The sequence below is a fragment of the Camelus bactrianus genome, chromosome 22 (genome assembly GCF_048773025.1).
Source record: "Camelus bactrianus isolate YW-2024 breed Bactrian camel chromosome 22, ASM4877302v1, whole genome shotgun sequence".
Classification (NCBI taxonomy): domain Eukaryota; kingdom Metazoa; phylum Chordata; class Mammalia; order Artiodactyla; family Camelidae; genus Camelus; species Camelus bactrianus.
In genome coordinates, this window is record NC_133560.1 from 10,568,250 (window position 1) to 10,577,950 (window position 9,701).

Genomic DNA, 9,701 nt, shown 5'->3' on the forward strand with positions numbered 1-9,701 from the left:
GCACAAAGTGAGTAAGTGGCAAAACTGGGATTTGAACCCAAGTGAGTCTGAATACAATGCTTGTGCCTTTTCTGCTCCACTACCTGGTGGGCTGCCAGTGCTTCCAGAATGGCCAAGGGTCAGGCTGGCATGTTGCCCACCTCCAGAGGGTACCAACCACACTGTGTACTGGGCATCCTTAGCATTGTGCAGTGCACAGCCTGTGAGATCACACATGGCAGCCCTGCTCAGATGCCCATGATCTACTCTCAACATGAATAACAAAATCACTAAACACAATCGCTGCCTATAAGAGCATGAAACAGCAAGTCAGTTGATTCATGAATTCTTTCTCTCGTGTGTTCACTTAGTTATTAGTGGGTACTAATAACATCAAAATTGAGAGGCTGTTTTCTGCCTACCATAGGCTCTCAGTCACTGTGATTTGGAGGTACCTTGTGATCAAAGAGGACTGGACTGACGCTGTTAAGCTGAGGATCGGGAAGACTTCTTGGAGGAGGCGGCAGTTGGCTGGACCCTGAAGTATGAGTAGTCAGAGTTTGCCAGGTGAAAGAAGGGTGAAGGGTGAAGAGGGGGCAGCAAGTGTGGAGGAAGGGCATTTCAGCAGAGGGAGCAGCCAGCAGAAGGCACAGGAATGAAATTAGGAGTATCGGGAACTGCAAGCTCCGGGGTACAGGGCGTGTGGGAGGAAGGGAGGAGCAGACAGGCCCCCGGAGAGGATTAAAACCCACAGACACATACACATATGTGTGCCGTGGGCAAAGAAGGGAACCTCGAGTCCCTGACTTGGGTTTCATTTCCTGACCTTTGGGTTTGATTCTGCTGTATGACCTTGGGCAAGGCCCTCTCCCACTCTGGGCCTCTTGTCTGCATGTTAGGGGAGGGGAAGGGTCGTGGTAAAATCCATCGAGGGGGTCCTTGGTTGGGGCTGTGTGCGCTCAGCCATCCTTAGCAATGTGTATGCAATTCATTTACCTTAACCCTCCCTCCTGGGGTCAGGCCCAACCAGTCAACCCGGGAACTCCCGGGATGTGGACGGGGACATGGTGGGGCCAGGGAAGGACAGGCTGGCTCAGCCGGTCTGGGTACTGGCTGGGCTGGGTCAGCAGACAGCTGGGAAACTCTTTCTCACCATCTGTGGGGTGGTTCAGCCCACCGCTCATGGCCAGGGGCGGGGGTGGGGCAGGGGGCAGAGGCAGCCAGAACGAGGAAGCCTGGCCTTGAGTACCCGCTGTGAGCCAGGCCTGTGCCCAGGCATCCGTTCTATTGTCTCATTTAGCTCTCACTGAAACTGGTGTCTTATTCCCTCTCACAGATGGAGGGAAACCATGGCCCAGTCTGCACAGGGGAGAAGAGGTTTCAAGTCCATGGCCATCTCCAGAGTCTGGGCTCTTTCTTTTCTTCATCTATTCTATGCCCCCCATTGGTTTAGGTACCTTCCAAGCTCAAGGCAGAGATAATATGCTGGGAATCTCCTTCAGGTCAGCCTCTTGCACTTGCTGTCCTAGTTGTTGCCTATTTCAGGCATCCACACCTTTGCTCATGCTGTTCTGTCTGCCGGGAGTGCTCTGTTGCCTCTTTGTCTGCCGGACGAACTCCTGTTCATCCGTCAAAACCCGGGTTAACCAGCACCTTCTCCTAGAAGTGATCCATTAATTTTCCCTGGACAGAACCAGTCCCTGGCCCCTCTGGACTGCCTGTGCGCCTTTTAACTTTCTTCTTGTCTGCCCCCTTCACGGGAGGTTGTAGTATATACAGGCTTGTCTGTCTCATCAGCTGCATGATTAATAAGCTAAGCGTAGAGACTGTTCTTACTTATCTCTGGACTCTCAGCCTTTAATACAGGGCTCAGTACATACCAGGTGCTCAGGAAAGCCTGAATTTAAGTGAAGTCTGTTTGAGTTGCAAAACTAGATCACGTTTGTTGAGCCTGTACTGTGTACAGCCCTATTCTAAATACTTCTCACATATGTAGTTCTCACCATGACCTCAAAAGGATGGGTTGTTATTATCACCACTTCACTGAAGAGGAAACTAAGGCTCAGAGAGGGTAAGTAACCAGCTCAAGATCACACAGCCAATTAGTAGACTAGACAGGGACTGTTTAATGCTGGAGTCTCCAGTCCTAACTTACACAACGCTATTTCTCAAACAAGCATGAGACGATTTGAACTGGAACTTGGATTAGCTTTTTTTTTCCTTCTAACAGCCAAGTATTTACTTTAGTACGTGTTAGAAAAAAAAGAACTATTGTATCAAACTCGTATTATTTTTGTTGAATTATTCTTCTTATAATTTCACTGTTCATCTTCAGTCTTAAGCTATATTCACTTGTTCATTTAAAAACCTTTAATAGGTGTGTGTTTATATTAATATGTATTCGGGAAAAAATGTAAGTTATGTTTTAAACTCATGACTTTGGGCTGTGATATAATTTCCTTTTTAAAAAATAAATTAAAATAATAACTGATTTAAAGGAAAATTTCAAGTAAAAACAGTAAAGATATAGAAAAAACATCTACATGATACTAGAATGAGAAAGTATTGCTTGCCTAGGCCCTGCCGCCCTCCTGGAAACAGTGGAAGAGGTAAGGACAGAGGGAGCCTGACCCTTAAGGAGACTGAAGGTTGTCTGGCCCCAGCTTTCCCCATATCCACCACCTGTCTATTCCTTTTCTTCCCTCAGCAGCCAGAGTGACTTTTGGAAAATGTAAGCCACATCCTGTCCCTCTCTTGTGCCCCCCTCCAATAGCTTTTTGTTGCATTTAAGACAAAGCAAACTCTTTCTCAAGGGGAAAAGGCCCTACATAAGCCAGCCTGTCCCAACCTATTTTCTCTCTTTCCCCACTGGCTGTGAGGTGGAGATCACATCGGCCTCGTTGCTATTACTGCCTCAGGGCCTTTGCACATGCTGTTTCCTCAGCTTAGATCATTCTTTTTCCAGATCTTCATGCAGATGCCTCTTTCTCAGCCACCTCGCCAGAGAAGCTGCTCGCTGCTGCCCTCCACAATGAGAAGTAGCTCCTCTAAGTACTCACAATCGCCTCACTCTGGTTCATTTATCTGGACAGCACCTCTAACACGATCCAGATTTTTTTTTTCTCTTTTTAAAAATCATTGTATTTTTCTGTTGTCCCATTAGAGAGAGAACTCTATCTTATCACTGCTGGGTCCCCGGAATTGTGTCTGGCACATAGTAGGTGCTCAGTAAATATATGTGTGAGTGAGTGGTGGTTGGGGGCGAGGGTGCTGGAGAATGGGTTTAATTAAGCTCAGGCATCCACTACTGGGAGGCCAGCTTCTCCAGAAACAGCTGAGAGGTTTGAGGTCCTCCAGATGAACAGTCCCGGCAGCTGAAACCAAAAATGCAGATGGGATTACTCACCCTCGGAGCCTGGTAACACTGGCACCAAAAACACTCCCCATCCAAACACATCACAACACTGTGGGCCCCTGCGTCGCTAGGGCCCCAGGTGGCAGCTGAGGCATTTGAGAGCTGGCAGCAGCTGAGCAGTGTGGGCACGGGTTGTGGGGGGAGGCCGGGGGGGAGGGTATAGAATGAACTAGGTCAAGGGTCATGGGTAGGGTGGCCCGGCCTGGGGACAGGCAGTGGCAATGGAGAAGGGGAGGGCTTCTGAGCACAGACCTTGAGAAAAGTCGCCTTGGAGAATGAGTGAGCTCAAAGTTGTTGAAAAAGAAAAATTGTACTTTTCAACTGAAGCCGACCACTCGGTTGTGAAATCTGTTCCCAAGACACTTTGCCTGCTTGAAAGGGGAAATGCTCTGCTTTCTTTCTTAGTTTTATAACAGCTGTACTGAAATATAATTTGCATGTCACATAATTCACCCACTAAAAAGGTACAATTCACCGGTTTTCAGTATATTCAGGGTGGTTCCACCATCACCACGATCCGTTCCAGAACATTTTCATCACCCCGAAAAGAACCCCCTTCCCGTTAGCAGCCACTCCCCATTCCTTCCTCCCCTCCCTTCAGCAATAGGCAACCAAGAATCTACTTTCTGTTTCTAAAGATTTTTGTCTCTGGACACTTAATATAAATGGAATCCCATTGTATGGGCTCCTCTGTAGCTGGCTTCTTTCACACAGCAGTCTTTCCAGGCTCACCCATGTCATCGGACAGATCAGTACTTCTTCCTTTTTGACAGCCAAGTAATGTTCCATTGTATGGATAGACCACACTTTATTTGTTTCCATTTGAGGGGGCAGGTCTGATGAATAATGCTGCTATGAACATTCAATAGGTTTTGTGTGGACGTAGGTTTTCATTTCCCTTGGGTATGTAACTAGGAGTGGAATCTACTTTCTTCTAAAAGGACAAAAATAATCCCCCAAGTCAAAATATATATCGCAAGAGTGGATTTAAAAATGTCACTCGTAGCTGTGACAGAACAAGTGACCTTCATGAGCATGACGGCTACAGCTGAGCCTGGCACATACTAGAAGCTCAGAGAATATTTTCGAATGAATGCTCAAACGCTTACACATTCTGGTATCCCCAGCAAAAAGGCACAGGGATGGAGATGCGGCAAAAAATGGGTCTCTATCCATTCATTCATTCAATCCATAGAGTAGTGCAGAGTAGTTCATTCAATGTCATTTGTACATAATCAACTGTTGAGAGTTCCCTGGACGAAGCTGGAGAAGTCCCTACCCTTGTGTGTGAGGAAGGTGGCCGAGAAGGGAAAACAGACAAGTAAACAGCTCCGTGACACAGGAAGGCAAGTGGGACACTTGTCTGCCCCCTCTCATCTTTGCTGTTTCCTTTTGGAGCCAGTGGCGCTTCCCTCAAGATCTCGGCGTGGGGTTCCTCTTGTCCCCAGGGCAGAAGTGGCAGTGGCAAGAGAAGACTCCATCTTCAGGTGGCGCTTGGTCTGCCTTCAAGGACTGGTCCGTGGGCGCCCCTGCTCCTTTTTGTCCCATATCAAGGACTTACCTTACTCGTTTATGGAGAAAAAAGCATCTTGCATATTGCCTTTTTCTGTCTGGGGACCACTGTTCTCCTGAGTTCAGCCCAAGCTGTGTGGGTGCCTTGGGTTCAGAAATGAACAAAGATGGTCCCTGTCCTCCTGGACCTGCAGCCTGGTGGGCAAGACACAGGGGCCACAAGCAGCCCAGAAGGGTAAGAGGACTCAGATGGGGACATGCACTGGAGCTGCCCCTCGGACTCCTGTCAGAATATACAACCTCCCATGTTTTATTACCTTGTCAGGCATATTCTTACAACAGTTCCTGGTACACTTGGAGTTTTAATGTGTATATTTTTTTAAAGAAGAAATTCATTTGTTCATTCACAAATATTTATTGAGTACCTACTATGTGCCAGGTCCTCAGAACAACAAAGAGAGAGGTAAAATTTTGCCTTGAATCTTGAGTGAGTCATAATTGGGCAAGAGAGAAAAAGTGAAATCACAGAGACCCCTGAGTGTGTGCCGTGATGGGGAGGCACAGGAGAGAGATTACTTTTATTCTATCTCAGATATATTTTCCTCAATTAGAATATAATAATATATCCATATATGTGTTATATATTATTTTAGTCATGTATCTTGCATGTATTCTGTTCTCATCTGGGTTATATGTAATTATATGTATTCTTGCTTTTAACTTTTTTCCTTGAAGTTTAGTTGATTTACAATGTTGTGTTAGTTTCTGGTGTACAGCACAGCTATTCAGTTATACATATATGTTCTTTTTCATATTCTTTTTCATTATAGGTTATTGCAAGATACTGACTGTAGTTCCCCGTGCTAGATAGTAGGACCCTGTTGTTTATCTCTTTTATATATAGTAGTCTGTATCTTTAAATGTTATATTTTCACTTTTCTTCTCAAAAGATATTTGATATCTTTCTCCGGTATCTTTGGGTTTCATCTTTTTAACAATAGAGTCTTTTCTAAAAGATGCTTTTTCTTCGTGATTTTAATGGTGATGCCTTTTTCCATGGAGAAAATTTAGAAAATACAGAAGAAATAAATACACAAATTAAAATTGCTCCTCATGTCACGTCACCTAGAGACCAGAATTGTCTGCCTGCTGTGGTCTTTTCTTCTAGTCTTTCTTCTCGACTCTATGCAGTGTTCTGTATATTCTTACTAAGACACATGGTGTTTGATTTTAATGATACTGATAGAGGTGAGGTGTCTCAGAGGATGAAACATCTACACCTCCTTTCCCAGAGGAGGCCTTGATTTTTTTCCTCTCTGGGTCACCAGTCACCCTGTCTGGCTACTAAATTGAGGAGCTGGGGGCAGAGCCAGCCAACCCCACGGTGGTTAGGGTTTCTGGGAGGCCCGGGCCCAGGGTTCTGAGGCTGTGCCCAAGGCTGGGGAGTCGGCCTGGCTCCAGAACCTGAGTCCTTGTTCACCCTGGGGTGGGGGTGGGGGTTGGAGGGAGAGCAGGTGAATTACTGGGGGTGGGGAGGAGTCAGTTGGCCCCCCTCCCCCAGCAAAGGTTCTAAATAAGGCCCTGGAATCTGCTGTGTCAAGAGACAGCTGAGAATCCATGTGGCCCCGTGTCCTCTGCACCCGGACCCAGAGTGACATGTGTGGGGTGGGGGGACGTTGGAAAGCCAAGACCCACCACCCAACATGTAGCCTCTCTGAGAAAGGAGCTTATCAGAGAAAAGAAAAGTGCTTGATAGCCATGAAATGTTCAGCCCAGCCTGGAAGTGGAATTCCTGGTTCTCTTTATCACATGGTGGTGGTCAGGTTTTCATTCAGCCAGAAAAAGAACACCCACAGGAGGTTGGGTGCTGTGAGCAGTCTCACAGAACCCTCCTGATGGTTCTAGGAGGTTCGAGGAGGTGTCTCTGCCCCCTTCACGGCAAGGCCAAAACTGAGTCTAGGAGAGGTGGGGTGACATGTCTGCGGTTCCGTGGGGTTGAGATGACTCTAAAACGGGCATTGTTAATCCGATGCTCTCCATCCCGGGCTGTCCTGGGCCCTGTTTGTGGCTCCCTTCTCTGCATTCTGCAGGGCAAACTTCTCAGCCTCTGGCCCCACCTCCCCCTCACTTCCTCCCTCCATCACAGCAAAGGCAGGAAACACAGGCGCCCCGTCTCAGCTTCCCAGCAGCCCCCAGCCCTGGCCTTCACATATAAATATTTATCTAGTGAATTAATAAACAAAGGGAGAGGAGGCCTGTAGATAAAACCAGGCTGGAGCATAATCCCCCACACAGGTTCTCCTGGAGGGTTCTCTGTGCACAGCTGCAGTGCTGTGTGTGTGTGTGCGTGTGTGTGTTTTGGTGGTGGTGATGGGGGGGTGATAAAAAGAGTCAGATAGTGGAGTACAGTGGTTTGACATGCAGATGCTGGAGCCAGGCGGCCTGGGTCTGAATCCCAGCTTCTCAGCTGTGTGACCTTGGGCAAGTGACCACCCCTCTCTGTGCCTGTCTCCTCCTCTGTGAAACAGTGCAGTGGTAAAGATGCAGTCTGTACCACCTAATTCATACAACAGCACTGGGACGGGGGTCAGCACAGTGCCCGGCATGTAGTAAAAGCTTTTAGAGTGAAACAAAATATTGGGGAAACTGAGTCAAGATTCGGCAATGAAGTCACTTAACGAGGGAGAGGCCACTTGTACCAGGAAGCTCCCCAGAGGAGATAATGTCTGGACTGTTCTGGAATCCTGCCTAAAACCCTCCTGTGGTTCCTCTGCTGTCCTCAGAAGCAACCCGGAGCGGGGTTGTTTATTGTTTCCATGGCTCACAAGGCTCCACTCTGTCTGGAACCCAGACCAACCTCTCGGATTTTGCCCCATGGACCTGCTCAGCCCACATTCTGCTTGCATCTTCCCTGCCACAGCCTCGCTGCTCCCCTCCCCCCGGCAGGGGCTCTGCTCGCAGCCCTGGAGTTGCTTGGGACTTTGTCTTCTCTCTCTTGTACCATGTATCCCATGCTGTCCCTCCAACCCATATCCTAAAACCAACTGCCTCTCCTGATGCCACCAGCACACACTTCAGAGCCTGACTGTCTCCCACCTGGACTGTGGCTGGAGCCTCCTAGCTGGGTCCCTACGTCTGCTTCCACCCTCGGTCCACAGGCAGCCAGAGATCCTTCCAAAACCTGACTCTGATGATGCCGCCCCTCTGCATTCGGCTCCCAGTCGCTTCCCATCACATGTGGCAGAAAACCCCAGATCCTCACGCAGCTCAGCAAGCCCCAGGCCCCAGGGTCCCGCTCCCTGCCAGCCTCCTCCGCTCCCACGTGACTCACCTGCCTGAGCTGCACAGGCCTCCTTGCTGTCCCCACTCAGAGCCGGCACACCTGTGTTCCCTCCCCCGACATGCTTTTTTCCACAAGCTCCCACAGTCACCTCCATGTCTCTGCCCAAATTATCACCTCCTCAGGGCCTCCGCGACCCCCATGTGCAGCCCCCCAACTCTCCCTCCCACGTGGACACCCTAATCTCCTCTTCACCTCCTTCCTGCCTTCACTTTTTCCCAAAGTGCTTATTGTCACCTGAAATTACTTTATATTGTAATTTCATTTATAAAATGTATAAATAATTTTTAAAATCTACAGTATTGTCTATCTCTCTAATGCAAAAGCCCTGGCAGAGCATGGGTATTTCCTGAAGGAGAGAAGGCAGGGGAGAAGGGATGCGGGCAGGAAGGAAGGGAGGAAGGAATTAAAGGTCTCTCATCTGATCCGATCCAGCTGGGAGGACGCAGGAAGGAGGGGAGGGGTGAACCTCGGGTGCTGGGGTATCTGGGGAGATGGCCTGTCTGGCTTGCAGGGCATTGTGGAATATGAGGCTGGGGGAAGACTTTTGGCATCAATATATGGAGCTTTGAATATCTGGAAAGGGAGTTGTGGAACCAAGAAACAGAATTTAGTATTGACCCCCGGAACTCTTCCTTCTCACTGGAAGACACGCTCGCTTCTAGAAGGGACAGTGAGGGGCGAGTCCTATAAATCATATTCAAGCCTCGGTCTGAGCAGCTGGGGAGGGTGTGGACATAGGATCTGGGGCCAAGGAGGAACTGGCGGCGTCACACCCTCTGGAATGCTGCGGCTGCGATTAACTCGCTCCAGATTCGCACAGTTCCCGTCAGAACATGAAACCAGAGGGAAAAAACCCATGAGGCCCAGATTGATCAGCACAGAACTTAGCAACAGCACAACAAGCCGCAGTCAGCCCACTTCTGCCGGCGAGGTGCTTTCCGCCAGGCCCGAGGCCGGGGGCTCGGGGGGCTCGGGGCTGGCTCTGCCCCCCCCCCCGGCAGGCCTGCAGGCCCCAAGGTCCACTTGACAGCCAGCAGGGTGGCCGAGCTAGGGCTCAAGCTGGAAACCACAAGGGCTCCCAGGAATGGCTTAAAATCCTGGCCTTGCCTATGCGCTCCCTGTGGGAAGGAAGCACATGTGAAAGAAGAGCTAAGTCATGTCCCCCACGTCGGCCACCTTGGGCACTCGCTCTGGTTCACTCTGCTGGCTGATGGGCTGGCCCTGTGCTCGCCCTTGCCAGGAGCTGGCAAGGGGATAGGGGGCCTCAGAGTTTCAGAAACATCCAGAACATCCCAGCCTTTCTCAGTGAGTCACACCCTCCTGTCTTCACCATCACATCTGGGTAGCGAGGAGCTGGGCTGGCTCCTGACCCAGTTCCTCAGCCCACCTCCCTCCTCCCAGGTCAGTGTGATTGGATCGTAAATATCTCGAGCATATGGCGAAGTGCAGAAA

General features: G+C 49.3%; 1 long non-coding RNA gene across 1 annotated transcript; it reads left to right on the forward strand.

Moving 5' to 3' along the window:
- Positions 1-1,271: 1,271 nt before the first annotated feature.
- Positions 1,272-6,010, forward strand: LOC123613419 (uncharacterized). Its single transcript, XR_006720771.2, has 3 exons — positions 1,272-1,481; positions 1,976-2,050; positions 2,945-6,010. It is a non-coding gene; the product is annotated as an uncharacterized LOC123613419 (long non-coding RNA).
- Positions 6,011-9,701: the final 3,691 nt, after the last annotated feature.